The sequence below is a fragment of the Castor canadensis genome, chromosome 9 (genome assembly GCF_047511655.1).
Source record: "Castor canadensis chromosome 9, mCasCan1.hap1v2, whole genome shotgun sequence".
Taxonomy (NCBI): Eukaryota; Metazoa; Chordata; class Mammalia; order Rodentia; family Castoridae; genus Castor; species Castor canadensis.
This window is the reverse complement of record NC_133394.1, coordinates 100043668-100062307: the sequence shown is the minus strand read 5'-3', so window position 1 is coordinate 100062307 and position 18640 is coordinate 100043668. Positions and strand designations below refer to the sequence as shown.

At 34.2% G+C, this 18640-nt stretch overlaps 2 long non-coding RNA genes across 5 annotated transcripts in view; one reads left to right on the top strand and one right to left on the bottom strand.

The window, feature by feature from the left end:
• The window catches only part of LOC141410968 (uncharacterized), a 37557-nt gene extending 20837 nt beyond the window's left edge, over positions 1–16720 (bottom strand). Inside the window, exon 1 of the long non-coding RNA XR_012435796.1 lies at positions 16560–16720. This is a non-coding gene — a long non-coding RNA (uncharacterized lncRNA). The remainder of the gene's footprint in view (positions 1–16559) is intronic.
• Positions 1–18640, top strand: part of LOC141410967 (uncharacterized) — a 70055-nt gene that overhangs the window by 26979 nt on the left and 24436 nt on the right. The window lies entirely within an intron of this gene.

The following is an 18640-nucleotide window of genomic DNA, read 5'->3' as shown; positions in this document are numbered from 1 at the left end:
AAAATTGTAAGAAAAAAATAGGAATTTTATAAAAGGTCTATCAATGGTCCCTTTTCTTAGCATTCTCACCAGTTTTTATTATTGTTGTCTTTTTTATTATAGACATTCTAACTGAAGTTAAGGTTATCTTTCATTGCTGATTTGATTTGCATTTCTGTGATGATTAGTGTTCTTTAGCACATTTTTATATACTTGCTGGCCATTCTTATATCTTCTTTTGAAAGGTGTCTATTTATATCACATACCCATTTAATCATCATATGATTTATTTTTACTGTAGTGATTTTTAACCTTCCACATATATCTTGGTTATCAATGCTTTCTTAAAATAGTAATTTTACAAACTTTTTCTCCCATTCTGTGGTTTTCTCTTTACCCTGTTGACAGCTAACTTTGCTGTGCAGAAGTTCCTTAGTTTAACACAATAATATCATTTGTCCCTCTTTTATTTTCTTCAAAAAAAATCACTGTCTCTATTGATTTCTTAAAGGATTTCTTTATGCTGAAAATACAAATTGTTGTTCTTCCAATTTTATGTATTTATTATTTTATTGTTTATTCATTTATTCATATGTGCATACATTGTTTGGGCCATATCTCCCCACTGCCCCACACTCCCTCTCTTTCGCCCCACCTATTTTGCTCTCTTCTCCAATTTTGTTAAAGAGAAAACATAAGAGATAATAAGAAAGACATAGCATGTTTGCTAGCTTGAGAAAAAGATAGCTATACAGAGAGATTCCTCGCATTGCTTCCATGCACATTTGTATTACAACCTGAACTGGTTCCTCTCTACCAGGCATCTTCACTACTTCCAGCTCACCTTCCCATAGTGGCCTCTGTCAGTTTAAGAATATTTTATTTGCTCCTCTACAGTGGGCACATCAAACACTTTCAAGTTTTGGGTTTCCTACATTTCCCTAGTCCTCCTGCATGCATTCGCCCCTTAGCATGTGACCCATGTCTAATAATATTACTGCATTTGTTTTAGGTCTAAACTCTGCGTATGAGGTAGAACATGTGATTTTAGGACTTCTGAGCCTGGCTAACTTTGCTTAAGATGATGTTCTCCAGTTCCATCCATTTACTTGTGAATGAAAAAATTTCATCCTTCTCTGTGGCTGAGTAAAATTCCATTGTGTCCATTGTGTATAAATACCACATTTTCTTAATCCATTCATCAGTGGTGGGGCATCTTGGCTGTTTCCATAACTTGGCTATTGTGAATAGTGCTGCAATAAACATGGATGTGCAGATGCCTATGAAATAACCTAGTTGCATTCCTTCAGGTATATCCTAAGGAATGGTATTGCTGGGTCATATGGCAGATCTATGTTTAGTTTTTAAGAAGCCTCCATATTGTTTTCCAAAGTGGTTGAACTAGCTTGCATTCCCACCAGTAGTGTATGAGGGTTCCTATTTCTCCACATCCTTGCCAACATTTGTTGTTGGTGGTGTTTTTGATGGTAACTATTCTAACAAGAGTGAGGTAGAATCATAATGTGGTTTTCATTTGCATTTCCTTTATGACCATGGATGGTGAGCATTTTTTCATGTTTTTTGTGTAACATGAAAATTCAACACCACTTTATAATAAAAGCTCCAAGAAAACTAGGAATAGAAGAAATGCACCTCAACATTTTTGGCCATGTGGAATTCTTCTTTGAAAAAGTTCTGTTTAGTTCAGTTGCCATCTTCTTTATTAGGTCATTGATTTTTGGGGAGTACAATTTTTTATATTCTGGTTATCACTCCTTTGTCTGATGTATAGCCAGTGAATATTTTCTCCCACTCTGTGGGTAGTCTCTTCAGTGTAGAGACCATTTCTTTTGCTGTCCAGAGCATTTTTTATTTCATGTAGTCCCATTTGTCTATCCTTTCTCTTAGTTGCTGAGCTGCTGGGGTTCTACTGAGGAGGTCCTTGCCAATACCTATAACTTCCAGAGTTTTCCCTGCTCTTTCTTGTACTAACTTCAGATTTCGGGTCTGATATTAAAGTCCTTAAACCATTTTGAGTTGATCCTAGTACAGGGTGATAGACATGGTTCTAGTTTCAGTTTTCTTCAGGCAGATAACCACTTCTCCCAGCAACATTTGTTGAAGATGCTCTCTATTCTTCATTGTATGTTTTTGGTGGCTTTGTCAAAAATAAGATGGGCATAGCTGTATGGATTCACATCCAGGTCCTCTATTCTGTTCCACTTGTGTCACTACCAAGCTATTTTTATTGCTATTGTTTTGTAATACAGTTTAAATCAGGTATTGTGATACCTCCAGCATTGCTTTTTGCTGAGTATTGCCTTGGCAATACTTATTAGGATTTTGATGGAAATTGGTTGAATATGAAGAGTACTTTTGGTAGTATAGCCATTTTACTATGCTAATTCTGTCAATCCATGAACATGGACGATCTTTCCACTTCTGTAGTCTTCCTCAATCTCTTTATTCAGAGGTTTGTAGTTCTCCTTGTACAGGTCATTTACATCCTTTGTTAAGTTTACTCCTAGATATTTGACTTTTTTTTTGTTTTCATATATTCTTTCTCAATTTGCTCTTTGTTGGTGTATAGAAAAGCTACTGATTTTTGTAAGTTGATTTTGTATCCTGCTACATTGTTGAAGCTGTTTATGGTGTCTAGGAGTTTTTGGGTAGAGTTTTTTGGGTCTTTTAGGCATAGGGTCATGTCATCTGCAATTAGGGATATTTTGACAGTTTCATTACCTATTTGTATTCCTTTTATTTCTTCTTCTTCCTTATTGCTCTGGCTAGGAATTCCAGGACTATGTTGAATAGGAGTGGGGAGAGTGGCACACTTGTCTCATTCCTGATTTTAGGGGAAATGTTTTCAGTTTTCTCCATTAAGTCTGATGTTGGCTATAGGTTTGTCATATATATAGTCTTTATAATATTGAGGTACATTCCTTCTATTCCTAGTTTTCTTGAAGCTTTTATTATGAAGTGGTGTTGAATCTTATCAAAGGCTTTTTCTGCATTTATTGAGATAATTAATTGTTTTTGCCTTTGCTTCTATTAATGTGCTCTATTACATTTATTGATTTGCATATGTTGAACCACTCCTGCATCCCTGGGATGAAGCCAATTGGTCATGGTTAATGATCTTCCTGATATGTTGTAGGATTTGTTTTGCCATTATTTTATTGAGGGTGTTTGCATTGATATTCATTACAGAGATAGACCTATTATTCTCATTTTGGATGTATCTTTGTCTGGTTTTAGGATGAGTGTAATACTGGCTTCATAGAATGAATTAGGCAGTATTCCTTCCCTCTCTATCTATTGGAAAAGTTTAAGTAAAGTTGGTATTAGTTCTTCCTTAAAAGTCTGATAGAATTCAGCAGAAAATCCATCAGATGCTGGAGTTTTCTTTTTTGAGAGACTCTTTATTGCTGCTTCAATTTAATTTCATGTTGTATATCTGTTTAGGTGGTTAATAGCCTCTTGGTTCAGTTTTGGATGGTTATAAGTATCTAGAAATTTGTCTACTTTTTCAACATTTTCAAATTTATCGGAATATAAGTTCTCAAAGTAGTCTCTGATGATTCCATGGATTTCTTGGTGTTTGTTGTTATCCCCTTTTGTATTTCAGATTTTACTGATTTGGGTCTTTTCCCTCCTCATTTTAGTCAGATTTGCCAAGGGTCTGCCAATCTTATTTATTTTTTCAAAGAACCAGCTTTTTGGTTTTTTTGATTCTTTGTGCTTTTTTGGTCTCTATTTCATTAATTTTGGCCCTCATTTTTATTATTTTTTTCTTTCTGCTCGATTTGTGTTTGCTTGTTCTTGTTTTTCTAGGAGTTTGAGATGTAGCATTAGGTCATTGATTTGAGATCTTTCTGTCCTTGTAATATATGCATTCGTGGCTATAAACTTTCCTTTCAGGACTGCTTTTGATTTGTCCCATAGGTTCTGGTAGGTTGTGTTATCATTTTCATTAAGTTTCAATGAAACTTTCAATTTTCTCTTTTATTTCATTATTGACCCATTGATTATTGAGCAATGTACTGTTCAGCTTCCAGTTGTTTGCATATTTTCTGCTGTTGTTTTCATTGTTGAATTCTAGTTTTAATGCATTATGATCAGATAGAATGCATGAGATTATTTCTGTTTTCTCATATTTGCTGAGGCTTGCTTTGTGCCCTAAGATATGTTCAATTTTGGAGAAAGTTCCATGGGCTGCTGAGAAGAATGTATATTGTGCGGATGTTGGATGAAATATTCTGTAGACATCAGCTATGTCTATTTGATCTATGGTGTTATTTAGTTCTAGATTTTCTTTATTGATTTTTTTGTTTGGATGACCTATCTATTGGTGATAGGAACGTTGGTATTAAAGTCTCTCACTACCACTGTGCTAGAGTCTATATGTGCTTTTAAGTCTTCTAGAGTATGTTTGATGAAATTGAGTACACTAACATTGGGTGCATATAGGTTGATAATTGTCATTTCCTTTTGGTGTGTTTTCCCTTTTGTTAGTATGAAGTATCTTTCTTTATCTCATTTGATCAATGTAAATTTGAAGTCTACTTTGTCTGATATAAGTATTGGTACTCCTGCCTGTTTTCAGGGGCCATTGCCTTGGTAAATCTTCTTCTAGCCTTTCACCCTAAGCCAGTGTTTGTTTTTGTCAATGAGATGGGTCTCCTGTGAACAATAGATTGTTGGATCTTCCTTTTTAAATCAGTTTGCCAAATGGTGTCTTTTGATGGGGGAGTTGAGTCTGTTGACCTTCAGTGTTAATATTGATAGGTTTGTGTTGATTCCTGTCATTTAGTTGTTTTTGTTGTTTAAGGGTTTGATTGTGTGCAGCTGAGTGAATGCTACTCTCTGATTCCTTGTCTTTTCTTCTTCTGTGGTTTGATACCACCCATCCTCTTGTGGTTTTTTTTGCTTTCATATTCTTTGTGAAGAAATCCTTACAGAATCTTTTGTAGTGGTGGCTTGGTGGTCATATATTATTTTAGTTTCTGCTTATCATGGAAGATTTTTATTGTTCCATCTATTCTGAATGATAGTTTTGCTAGGTAGAGTATTCTTGGGTTGAAGTTATTTTCAGTCAGTGCCCAGAATACCTCTCTCTATGCCCTTTTTGCTTTTAAGGTTTCTGTTGAGAAATCTGCTATGCTTTTGATGGGTTTACCTTTGTATGTTATTTATTTTTTATCTTACTGCCTTCAATATTCTTTCTCTATACTCTGTGCTTGTTGTTTTAATGATATTATGCTGTGGGGAGGTTCTATTTTGGTCTAGTCTGTTTGGTTTCCTAGAGACTTCCTGAATGAGCAAAACTTTCTCAAGATTTGGGAAATTTTCTGTTATTATTTTATTGAAGATATTATGCATTCCTTTTGCTTGCACCTCTTCTCCTTCTTCAATGCCCATGATTCTTAGGGTTGGTCTTTTGATGGAGTTGGTGAGTTCTTGCATATTCCTTTCACGTGTCTTGTGTTGTTTGATTAACAGTTCTTCAGTTTTTCCTTTAATTTCTATTTTATCTTTGAGTACTGAGGTTCTGTCTTACACTTATTCTAGTCTGCTGAGTGACCTTCCAATGTGTTTGTTTGTTTTCCGTTTGATTCTTTTTCTTGAGGTTTTCCATATCATGGGTTACTTCCTCTTTAATATTTTTTATTTTCATTTTTAATTAATTGATCCCTCTACTTATAGTGTTCTTGGTTTCACTTTGGTGTTTATTTAGGGCTCCTCTGAGTTCATTTGATTGTTTCTGTGTCTTTTCATAGTCTTTATTTTTGGTGTCTTGAAAGTTCTTGATTGCATCTTGTACATTTTGGTAAACCACATGTAGTGTCTTCTCCATGAAATTCTCAGTGATTATTTGCAAGATTTCTTCTTTGAGTGTATATTTGTGGGCATCACTTGGTTATTTGGTGTTTTTTATCTTTGTTTTGTTGGGGTCAGGAACTGGGTATCTGTTTTCTTCATTTCCCTTTGCATCCTGTATTAAAATTATTTTTTTTGAGGAGAGTGGTTTCCATCCCTTCTTCTTTTTTCCTTTGTTCCACTTGGTACTGTGCAAGTATGTTCTTGATAGGCTAGTTGGTGGTTTTAGTTACTTGTTTTCTTTCCCTTTATTTAATTTTTATGTTATGGCTGTCTTCATTATCAGCAAGGTTGCTGTGCTATTTCTGTCCCTGGCCTTGTAGTATAATTTAGAAACAACTAATTCACAGGTTCAATAACTGACCAGTAGTTTATATATTATATGGAAGACCACTTGGTGGTAATATCTATAAACAGTGGGAGTTGGGGGGTTAATGTTTGTTAGGCTAGCTATTGAAATTTGGTGAGTTGGATAGGATGGCACTAAAAGGGGAGGCCGGAGGTGGGGTATGTGAATGGGGGAAGCAGTATGGGGGCTGCTGGGTTTTTTGGTCCTTGTGTGTGTTTGGGTATACTTCTGTTGTTGTAGTGTAGAGTGCTTGTGTCAGGGATTGCAGGGAGTTGTGGTTATGTAAATTTGGTATATTAGGTTTGTCAGCAGGTTGTGAGTGTATAGGAGGGAGGATAGTCTGGTGACAGATTAGGGGAGAATGGGAGGGGAAGGTATGGGCAGGGGAAAGAGTGGATGAGAAGGGGCAGAAAGTGTAATTGGGAAGGAGTGCAATGGATTTTGGCACAGGAGAAGGAGGGAGAGTGATGGGGGTGAGAGTAAGGATGAGAAGATGATGATGGTAAAGTTGGTAGTATAGAAAGAAGAAAAAAGAAAATAGGAATAAAAATAGAAATAAAATACCCACAATAATAAGACAAACAAAACATGCAAAAAACAAAACCAAAAATAAACAAAAAAACAAAACACACTGTGTTTGTTTACTGACAGTTTGGTGCTGAGACCAGCTCCTTGCTGCTCCCCCTTTCTCTGGTGCCCTCTCCACTGTCTATACTAGATTACAGTTCTAAGCTTGTTATTCAGTTTTTCTGAGGGGGAAAACCAGCCTGTCTAAAGGCTGTGCTGATTTATGTTTCTGGGGGTGGATAGGGGAGTTCCATGTGGTGCATGGTGTTCAGCTGTTTGTTCTGTTAATTGATGTGCAGGCAGTTTTGGAGCAAGCTGTAGCAGTAGTGGTGGTGGCTACAGAAGCAGCAATGGTAGGAAATGGTGCCAAATTTTCTCAGTACAACATGGTGTGGGGAGGCTTTCCAAGGGCTAGGGATTCAAGATGTTGAAAGTTTGATTCTGGTTGGCGCTTTATTTCTGCCTGTTGGAGGGAGGAGAAGAGAAAGAAAGAAAAAAGAAAAGAGGAAAAAAATCGCCATGGTAAAGGAGGGTTTCCTCTGGGCTAGACCCGCCTTGCTGGCTGTGCAGCAGGTTGCAGTTGTTAGGTGCAATTAAAGGCTGATTTGTGAGTCAGTTTTTCAATTTTTTCCTCACTTAGTTTGACAGCAGTTATTATTTTGGCTAGAGGCATTCAGAATTACCCAAGTGTGGCTCCAACATCTCAGGGAGGTTTTGGAGTCACAGAGCTTAAGCTTTGTTTCCATAACCTAGTCGTCACCTTGGATTCTCTGTTTCTCCAATTTAAAATTTTTATCATTTGTATAACAGACTTAATACAATGTAATTTACAAAGCATAAATTCCAAAAAATGATGAAAGTCAAGTAAATTGAGTATTTTACCTAATTAAGAATCCTTTATCAAAAGATAATTTGAGAACATTTCCCCCAAAACAATCCTTAGTCCTTAGAAATCAATTCCTCCCAACTTGCAGCTCTCAGCAACCACTAACCCACTTTCTGTCTCTGTAGATTAGTCTCTACATTTCATACAAAGAGAACCATACAATGTTTATTCTGTTGCAACTTGGTTATGTCACTTAGCATGGTGTTTTTTAATCTTGTGTATGTTTTTTCATATATCAACACTTGATTTCTATTTATTGTTGAATAATATTCTTTGGTATGAATATACTACATTTTAGTTCTTTCATTTATAACATTATGGAAATTTTGGTTGCTTTTTATTTGGGTAGTATGAATATGTTTTGTGTAAATACATATTTCTATTTCTTTTGTTTAATGCTAATGAGTAGAATTAGTGTTTCACATGGGAATTTCTTGTTGATGAATATATACCAATCTATTCTCCAACCCAGTTACTACATTTTACTCTGTTATCATCAGTGTAAGAGGGGTCCAATGTCTCCACATCATTGCTAAAACTTATTAAGTAGTATATAATTGTGGTCTTGCAATTTCCTTATTGCTAAAGATGATGAACACCTTTTCATGTGTTTATTGACTATTCATATTTCTTGTGTGTATATTTTAACTATCGATTTATAATGTATATAATCTATGTTTTAAATTTTTGAAAACATTCACATTTTTAAGGACATATTGTTCAGCCACATGGAATTATAATTTAGAAAAAAATATAAAACAAATGGACAAAAACAAATTTTGAAAGTTAAAATGACTTAAAGTCAACAAAATGAATCATAAGTATATGTTTTACTTTATCTCGGTAATTAAACTCTTACTTATGCAACCAAAGAAATTTACGGGTAGGTAAACCAGCATTTATACACTAATGTGTACTACAGCATTGTAGGTAATTGCAAAAAAATTGGTAAAAACCCAAATATCCATCAGTCACAAAATGAATGGATAATCTGTGGTAATGGAATACTGTACACTAATAGAATAAATCAATGACTACCACACAAAAGAAAGACCAAAAGGAGTACAGACTGTATGAGTCCCATATGTAATGCACTAGTAATAAAAGATGGATTTCTCTAGGCAAATGTAATGTCCAAACTTAGGATCATTATGGAGAACATTGGTGTCTACTTCAAGAGAAGTTTCAAACCAATTATGAAACCACCAAATGTTTAATGAGGATATATGCATTTTTCTTATACATTTTGCACTTAAAGTTGCATCATACTAAATAGAATGTATTTTAAATATCTTAAGAGCAAAGACTCAAATCAATACAAAATGATAGAAGAACTGCTTGGAGCAGCTATCCCATGAACCCCATAAGTCTCCCTGAAGTATGATATTTAAGCAAAAGCATCAGTTAAAAAGAAGAAACAAGGCTTTTGTCGTTCCAGGTAAGAAAGCTCTAGGGGAGGAGAGAGAGCAGAAAGTTTAAGAGTGTTAATGTGAGACCATATTTGTTGTCTTCAAAAGAAACTAGATCAATGTGCTAAAAACACAGTGTGTATGGAGCAAATAATATGGCAAGAAACCCCCCATTTATTAGTATTATGATTGTTCCCTGAAAAGGTCAATTCCAACATTTTGGGGAGGAAATGAGGCTGAGGTTACTTTGGGAGATGACACTGTGTGATGCCATTGTGATTTTTCAATATCTGTTTGTCATTATGGATGTGGTGCATTTACTCATTAAATTTAACTCCATGTTGATAACATCTGTGGTATGAATAGAGCCTCAGGAAATGGAGAATATAACAGGACAGGATTTGGTGAATTCTATATATTTTCCTGCTATACTATTATTATACCAACTTCATACTGCACCTCTTAAAAACATTATTTGAGAATAATGTTAATGCAAGAGTTATTATTAGGCAGAAATATATCTATACTATGTTAGCTCTGACTTGTGTATTTTTGTTTTAAAAATAATTTCTAAAATAAATTAGAATTATCTTAACAATTTGTTTCACAGAAAATTTCCATGATCAGACCCTTTACAGACTTTGACAGACTCATTAAGTAGTGGTCTGGATTCAGAGAGTGATTTTGGCAGTGTTCCTTCCCTTTCTATTTCATGGAAAACTTTGAGGAGTGTTGGTATTAGCTCTTTTTTAAAGGTCTGGTAGAATTCAGCAGTGAATATGTCAGCTCCTGGATTTTTCTTTTTTGAGAGACTCTGTTACTGATATCTTTATGCAGAAAACTGAAAATTGATCCATGCCTTTCTTCCTGCACAAATATCAACTCAAAGTGAATCAAGGACTTAATATAAGACCTGATTTTTTGAAGTGAGTGAAAGAAAGAACAGGGATATAGTGGAACAAATAGGCATAGGCAATGACTTCCTCAATGGAACTCAAATGGCTCAGCAACTAAGAGAATAGATTGACAGATGGGACTACATGAAACTGAAATGCTTCTATTCAACAAAAGAAAAGGTCCCTAAATTGAAGAGACCACCCACAGAGTGGGAGAAAATCTTTGCTAGGTATACATGTGACAAGGGATTAATAATCAGAATATACAGGGCTTTCAAAAAACTAAACTCCCAAAAAAATCAATGACCCAATGAAGAAATGGAAAAATGAACTGAACAGAGCTTTTTCAAAGGAATAAGTCCAAATGGACAAAAAAACACATGAAGAAATGTTCAACATCCCTGGCTGTAAAGGAAACACAAATCAAAACCATGTTAAGATTCCACCTTACTCTTGTTAGAATGGCTATCATCAAGAACACAAGAAACAGCAAATGTTAGAAAGGTTGTGAAGAAAAAAGAGGCCTCATACACTGCTAGTAGGAATGTAAATTAGTACAACTACTATGAAAAACAGTTTGGAGTCTCCTCAAAACACTAAAAATAGAACTGCTATATGACCCAGCAATATCACTGCTAGGGATATATCCATAATATAAGTCAGAACACTATAAAAACACTTGCACATTGGTGTTTGCTGCTGCACTGTTTATAATAGACAAGTATCAAAACAATCCAGATTCCCTACAACTGATGAATTGATTAAGAAAATGTGATACATACACACACACACACACATATGTATTTTTTTTGTTCAACCATAAAAAAGAATGAAACCATGTGGTTTGAGAGTAAATGGATGCAACTGGGGGACATAATGTGAAGTGAAGTAAGACAGCCTCAAAAGTCAAAGGCTGCGTGTTTTCTCTTAAATGTGGGAGATTGACACAATACAAATGCAAGCAATATTATGAAAAACAGACTATGCTACGGGGAGGCACTAGCAGGAGAGGGAGCGTGAAAGAAGGAAGTTAACAAGGTGAGTATGGGTGATGTACTTTATATACAAAGATGAACATGGAATTTTTAAACCTGTTGAAATCACTATATGAAAGGGACTAAGGTAAAAAGGAGAAAAATAGAGGGGATGAACCAATTTGAGTTAGTATATATATGTATATTTATGGAAAACTTGCAAGGAAACCCTCTGTAGAGCTATCTTAAACAAACAAAAATGCCTTTAAAAAAACAAACAACAGAACAAGAAGGTAAAACAAGCCCCATTTGGGGGGTGGTAACAATGGGAGGGGGGAAGATAAGGAAAGTGTGAGGTAGGTTGAATGTAGTGGAAATATTATGTACTCATGTATGAAAATGGAAAAATGAAACTTGTTGAAACAATTCCAGGAATGGGGAAGGGGGTATTAAAGGAGAATAATGGTGGGGGTGAATTCAACTATTATATATTGTAAGAAGTTTTGTAATTGGCAAAATGTACCCCCAGTACAACAACAATAAAAATATAAATAAATAAATAAAAAGTAAATAAATTGTCTCCTAACTCCTACATATATTACTGCAAAGAGAGAGAGAGAGAGAGAGAGAGAGAGAGAGAGAGAGAGAGAGAGAGAGAGAGAGAGAGGCTTAAAAAAAGGACACAGGGAAAAGATAGAGGAACAAACAGAAAGAGAATGTATTGCCTTTTCTAACAGAACCTAGGCAGTTAAACTGTTTTTCACTCACTGTAATCTGTTTGTTGAGGTAGCCACAAGTCTTGCTTAAACTCAATGAAAGGAAATATAATGTGATGAAAGATTGTCTAAATTTTAGTAGTCTTATTTCAAATCACCATAAATAAAACCTTTTTTTAAACAAAAACTTTTGAAGTAAACAGCAGAAGTTATTTAGTTACTCTAAAATAAATAGTGACACAAAGACAAAGTTCACAAATTTGTGTGGATTTAGGCTTTACAACTATTGGACTTTAATAAATGTAGAGATATTTAGTCAGAGATTATTAATATAACACAGGTATCCTAAAAACAGGCCACTAAAGGACCAAATGAATTGTTCACATGACAAATTCCTGGTCCATTCATGTATTCTGAGTAGCACAAACAAATTTATAATATGCTATCAAAACTTGTATGTTACTATCTTGAATCAATATGTTTATTTTATAAATAAAATTTAAAGTACATAATTAATCCATGAATCACTATTCATGTCAAACACTGAAGAAGTACAAAGACCAAGCATTAAAATTATTTCCCTTAGAATTCTATATAATTCCACTATACTCTCTCCTCTGTGTTTGTACAAATTTGTACTGAAATATATTTTACTTCAATCCAAGAATGAGTGGTTTTTTTCATTTTCCTCATCTGTTTAAAAAATCAATTTGACAAGGAAAATATTGTTTGTATTACTTACTATTCCATTCTCTGTAATAGTTTTGTACCTTATACATTGGAAGTATGTTCACTTTAATTCTAGAAGAAATATCCTATTTATAAATATTGCATGTAAAAATATTTGTGCATGAGATTCCTAAATATATAATTGTGAGGTCAAATAGAACTTTTTGATTAGATTTAAAACATGTTATTCTATGCCCTTCAGCCATATGAGAATGGAACCATGAGGTGCCATCTATGAGAATTGGCCCTCAACAATAACTGCATCATCTGTTGCCTTGATCTGAACTTCTAGCCTCCAGAATATAATGTGTTGGTGAAGAAGATGATGAGCTAGTGGCACCCACCAATTATGAGCATCTCTGAGAAACAGGGCCAGAACAGGTGGAGAGCAGTCACCCTTTGAGGTGGGTGATGGCAGGAAGGTACTGAGTTTCAGTAGCAAACAGACAGAACCTCATATAAATAATAGAGCATTTGGAGAGTGGAATACAGGAAGAGAATGACTGCTTTGTTGTGCACAGTATGTGGCAGCATAGAATGGTTACTGAGTCAAAAGAAAAGTGAGACATAGAAACCACAGTATTGCAGGGTAACCAGACAGGTGTCCTGGAGTCTGTGTAACATACTGGCAATGAGAAAATTCTCTCTGGCAATGGGTCATGGTTTAGTGGCAGGAAGCAATTTGAGAGGCACCTTTCTGAGTCTTAGCTTTAGGAGTCAAAAGTCCCTGCATTGCCTTATGTGTAGGAAGAGTCAGCTACTAATCCACTGAGTGCTGGCCTAGAGAACTGGTCTCGCTACAGAGAAAAGACTCAGTTGGAAGTGTGAAGACCTCAACACAGAGAGATCCATACAGGAGGAAACTGGTTGGAGTCACAGGAGTAGTGGAGTCACTTCCAGCTTGGGTTCATATACCAGGGAAGCTAGCTATGAAAATACCATGAGGGGAACAGGTAGAAATGAATGTAAGAAGGAGCTAAATTACAAAACATTGGAGACATGGATGATGGAGCATGTGATCATAAAGCAGAAGTCTGCATCCCCATAGGGCTTCCATACCTCAGGATCAGGCACTGGGAAGCATCCAAAACTAGGATCAGCTCACTGAAAGTTATAGTCTGGATAGTCCTAAGTGGTGGGACAACCCAGAGAAACTATAGTCAACTCTGCTAACAAACTCTTGTTTGTTGCTAGGCAAATATCACAAATATCAAAATAACCCTCTTGTTGCTAGGCAAATATCACAAAGGAAATAAAAAGAAAGCCAAATAGCACACGGACCCTGGTCTCAGCAGGTTGCATTGTACCACAAGTGATGGAAGAGGTAGTCAAGATTCTATACTCTTGCCCAAAGATTGACTTCCTTAGAGGACTGGAGACCTGTTCTCTTTTAAAAAATTTTTAAAAAAATTTTAATTTTATTTCCTTCCTCCTGTTTTGGTGGTGTATTTAATTTTGTTTGATTGCTTTCTACAGTTTTTTTTTTAAATTAGACCAATCTGTTTAAATATTTACACATGTATTTAAAATTCTTTTTTAATACAATTTCTTTCTTTTTTTGGTACTGATATTTGAACTCAGGGTCTCGTGTTTGCTAATCAGGCACTGTTATCACTTAAACTACTCCACCAGCCCTAATATTTACTTTCTAATCCTCTCTTCTTCCTCCCTCTCCTTTGTCCTCCCATTTAAAAATTTCAATTTCTTTCTTCAATTACATCAGTTTTCTCACTCTAGTTTCTTACTCTTTCTCATCTTTACCCTCTTTAAATTTTTCTTTCTTCTTTCTTTCTTTCCTTTCTTTTTTTGGCAGTACTAGGTTTTTAACTCAAGGCCTTGCATTTGCTAGGCAGGCACTTATTTATTTATTTAATTTGGTGGCACTGGGGTTTGAACTCAGGCCTTCTTCATCTTGCAAAGCACGCACTATTATTTGAGCCTTATCTTTAGCCCAGGATCCTTTCTGCTTCCTATGTATTTGGGATTACAGGTGTGAGCAATCCTATCAGTTAATTTTTTTCTTTATTTTCATTTTTTTGTTTGCTAGTTGGACTCATTTTATTTTATTTTTAGTTGTATCTCCTATATTCTTCCTTGATTTTCATCTTCATTTTCCTTCCTTAGTTCCCCCTTCTCTGTTTTCTCTTTTTCTAGTATTATCCTATAGTATTATTTTTCTAATTTTTTCCACTTCTATCCTTATGAATTAGTATTGTTCTAGTTCATGTATAATATTCTTCAGTTCCTTTTCCACTAAGGTTATTGAATTGTGGTACTAGTTGTTTTTAATTGGTTTTGCTTTATTTACATAGCTGGTTTATCTATAAGTTGTGATTGCTACCTCATTAATTTTCTTTTTGTACATGGTACTGGGGCTCATGCTTAGTGTATTGAGCACATAGGGTGGATGTTTAGCTACTGAACTATATTCAAAATCCACTTGTAAAAGTCTATGCCTCAATGCTGTCATGACTTAGTACCATTCAAACCTTGGGACATACTTCAAGAAATATGGGAAGTTAAAAATTCCAGTCGATTTCTTGGCCCCCATCTCTTTATTAAGATTTGTACATCCTAACATGGAAATAATAGCAATATGAATAAAGGAAACATAACTCCTCAAAAAGTCAACAATTCCACAGTAACTGATTCTAATGGTAGCAAAGTGGATGAAATTCTGGAAAAAGGATTTCAAAGAATAATTTAAGAATGATGAACAAATTCAAGAAGGAAATGAATAAACATCTGAATAAATTCAAAGATAATACAAATAAACAGCTGAATCAACAAGAAAGACAGTGCAGGATTTGAAAGGGGAATTCAGTAAAGAAATAGAGGTCTGAAAAAAATCAAACTGAATATTTGGAGAAATTTTTAGGTCTATAAAAAACTTACTTGAAATTTTCCCTCTGGACTGAATCAAGTAGAAGACAGAATATCAGTGCTTGAAAATAATATAGCGGAGTTAGAAATTAAGTCAAAAAATAAGAAAGTATGAACAGAGCATTTAAGATCTCTGGGATACCATTAAAGTGAAACATAGAAGTCATGAACAGAGAAGAAGAGCTGCAAGATAATGGCAAATGAAACACATTCAGTAAAATAATAGAAAATTTCTCAATATTGGGAAAGAGATGGGCATCCAGATACAGGAGGCTTATAGGGTAATGAAAGAATATTGAAAACTTCAATAGAAAAACACCAAGTCACCAATAAAGGCAAACTCACTAGAATAATGGCAAGCCTCCAAAAGAAACTTTAAAAGCAGAAGGTGAGGGAATAATGTACTTAAGTTCATGATGAAAATAACTGCCAACCTAGATTAGCATATCAAGCAAAATTATTCTTCAAACCAATGGAGAAATAAAGACCTTCCGTGAAAACACAAACTAAAATTTATAACTGCTAAGTCTACATTGCAGATGATATTTAAGGGTATATTACACACAAAAAAGGAAGATCAATACAACTATAAAAATATGGGAATATCTACACTACAGGATAGATAAATAAGTGAGGATTAGAAAAGGATCAAACATTATAAAAACAACAAAATGCCAGGAATTATTATATACCTTTCAACTTTGAATTTTAGTTGGCCCAATTATATAATTAAAAGATAGAGACAAGAAGATTGAGTTGAAAAAAACAACATACATTCATTTACAACCTGAAAGAAATGCATTCACTGGCAAATCCAAACATAGCTTGAAAAATGAAAAGATGTTAATTATTATATATTATGTTATGTATGCTATATTATGTTATATATTATATTATGAATGTGAACCATCCAGAGGAAAAAAATCAACAAAGAAACATCAGAATTAAATGGTATGGTAGATCAAATGGACTTAAAGACATCTAAAGAATATTCTGCCCAACTGCTTAAGAATACACATTCTTCTCAGCAGTAATGAAACATTTTCCAAAATATATAACATTTAGACACAAAGCCAAGTCTTCACAAATATAAGAAAATTGAAATAGCCTCATATTTTATCCAATCATAAAAAAGTAAAACTATAAATTGACAGTAAGGAAAACTATACAGTACATACAAACACATGAGCATTGGAACAACAAGCTTTTGAACAATTAAGTGGCCATTAAAGAAATTAGGGAAGAAAATACAAAATTTGTTTAATAAAATGAAAATGAAAACAAAACATACCAGAATCTTGGAGACACAGAAGAAGGAGTTGTAAGAGGGAATTTTATAGCTATAAGTGCCTTCATTAAAAAAGAGGCATATCAAATAAAAACCTAATGATGAAAAGCAATAACTGAACACAAAATTAGTCAAAGGAAAGATAAAATGAATTGCAGAGCTGAAATGAGTGAAACAAAACTAAAAGAAAAATACAAAAGATCAATGAAACAGTTGGCTCTTTGAATGGATAAACAAGATTGGGAAACACTTAGCCAAGCAAACCAAAGGAAAGAGAAAGACCAACTTTAATATAAAATTAGAGATGAAAAAGTGTTACATGATAATAGACAACACTAAAATCCAGAAGATTATTGGGTAATGTTTTGAAAACTTATATTCTAAAAAATTATAAAATCTAGAAGAAATGTGCAAAGTTTAGCTATGTACAATCTACCAAAATTGAACTAAGACAATATAAAAATCCTAAACAGATCAATAATGAGCAATGATATTGAAGTACTAATAAAACGTTTCCAATTTTGTATAAGAAAAAAGAAAAAAAAAGATGACATTTTTGCTTGTTTAAGATAGTTACACAGGGAGTTCCCTTGTGGCACATCCATGCCCTGACTGGGGGGGGGGGTTGGTACTGATGGGAGGGTGGAGGAGGTGGCAAAATGGTGTATAAGGTGAATATAGTGCAAATACTATGGAAAAATGATATCTGTTGCGACTATTCCAGGAATGTGGCGGGGAGGATGAGGGAGAATATAGTTGGGACAAATTCAAGTTTGATATATTGTAAGAACTTATGTAATGCCACAATGGAATCCCACTCAGCACAACAACAACAAAAGTGTCCCAGCAAAGAAAAGACCAGTAACACAAATATTCAATTCTGAATTCTCCCAGACCTTTCAAAAACTAACCCCAATACTCCTTAAGTTATTCCACAAAATAAACAGAAATGCAATATTTGAACTAATTCTATGAAGCCATATATCCTAGTATCAAAACTGGATAATGACACAACCAAAAAATAAAACTATAGGCCAATATAATCAAAGAATATTGATAAAAATATTCTGGATATTTGTAAACTAAATTAAACAATACACTAAAAAGATCATACAACATTATGAAATTGTATTCATTCCAGGAATTCAAGCCTGATTCAACATATGTAAATCAATGAACATAATATAGTACATAGAACAGATACCTAAGCAACAAAGATGAATAAAAAATAGGTCATGCTAAAGGTAAGGCACTGATGGGAGGGAAAGGGGAAAAGAAGGAAGTAAAGAAAGTGAATGTGGTTGATGTAAATGAATTTTTGTAGAACTTTTAAACCTATTGAAATCACAATAAGAAAGAGACTTAGGTAGAAAGGAGAAAAATTGTGGGGTAAATGTCATAATGAAACTCTTGTATAGCTATCTTAAACAAACAAAAATGTCTTTTTTCAAAAGTGAAGGGCAAGAAGGTAAAACAGATCTTGTCTAGGGGTTGATAGCAGTGTGAGGGAGCAGAATATAAGAAAAAGGTTTAGGAGGGTGAATATGGTGGAAAAATTATGTACTCATGTATAGAAATGAAAAAATGAGACCTATTGAAACTGTTCTAAGATGGGAAGAAGGGTCATAAAGGAGAATGATGGAAGGGGTGAATGTTTTTTGAGGGAGTGTATTTAACTAAGATATCCTGTAAACACTTTTGCAATTGTCATAATGTACTTCCATACAACAATATGATAATAAAAATAAAATAAAAAATATAGCACATAACTACATTCAAGAACTAAAAGCACACAATTATATAAAAAAATACAGAAATAACCTTTGACAAAATTTAACATCACTTCATGATAAAAGCCTTGAAGAAACTAGAGAAAGAAGAATCATCCCTCAACCTAAAACAGTTGTAAAAAGATGGACTTATTGCCAATTTTAAATTGAATGGGGAAAAACTAAAAGCTTTTCCTTTAATTCAGGAACAAGATTGACCACTATTGGTAAAGTGTTTGAAATCTTAGTAACAGAAATAAGGCAAGAGAAAAAATAAAAGGAATTCAGATAGGAAAAGAGCAAATCAAATTGTCC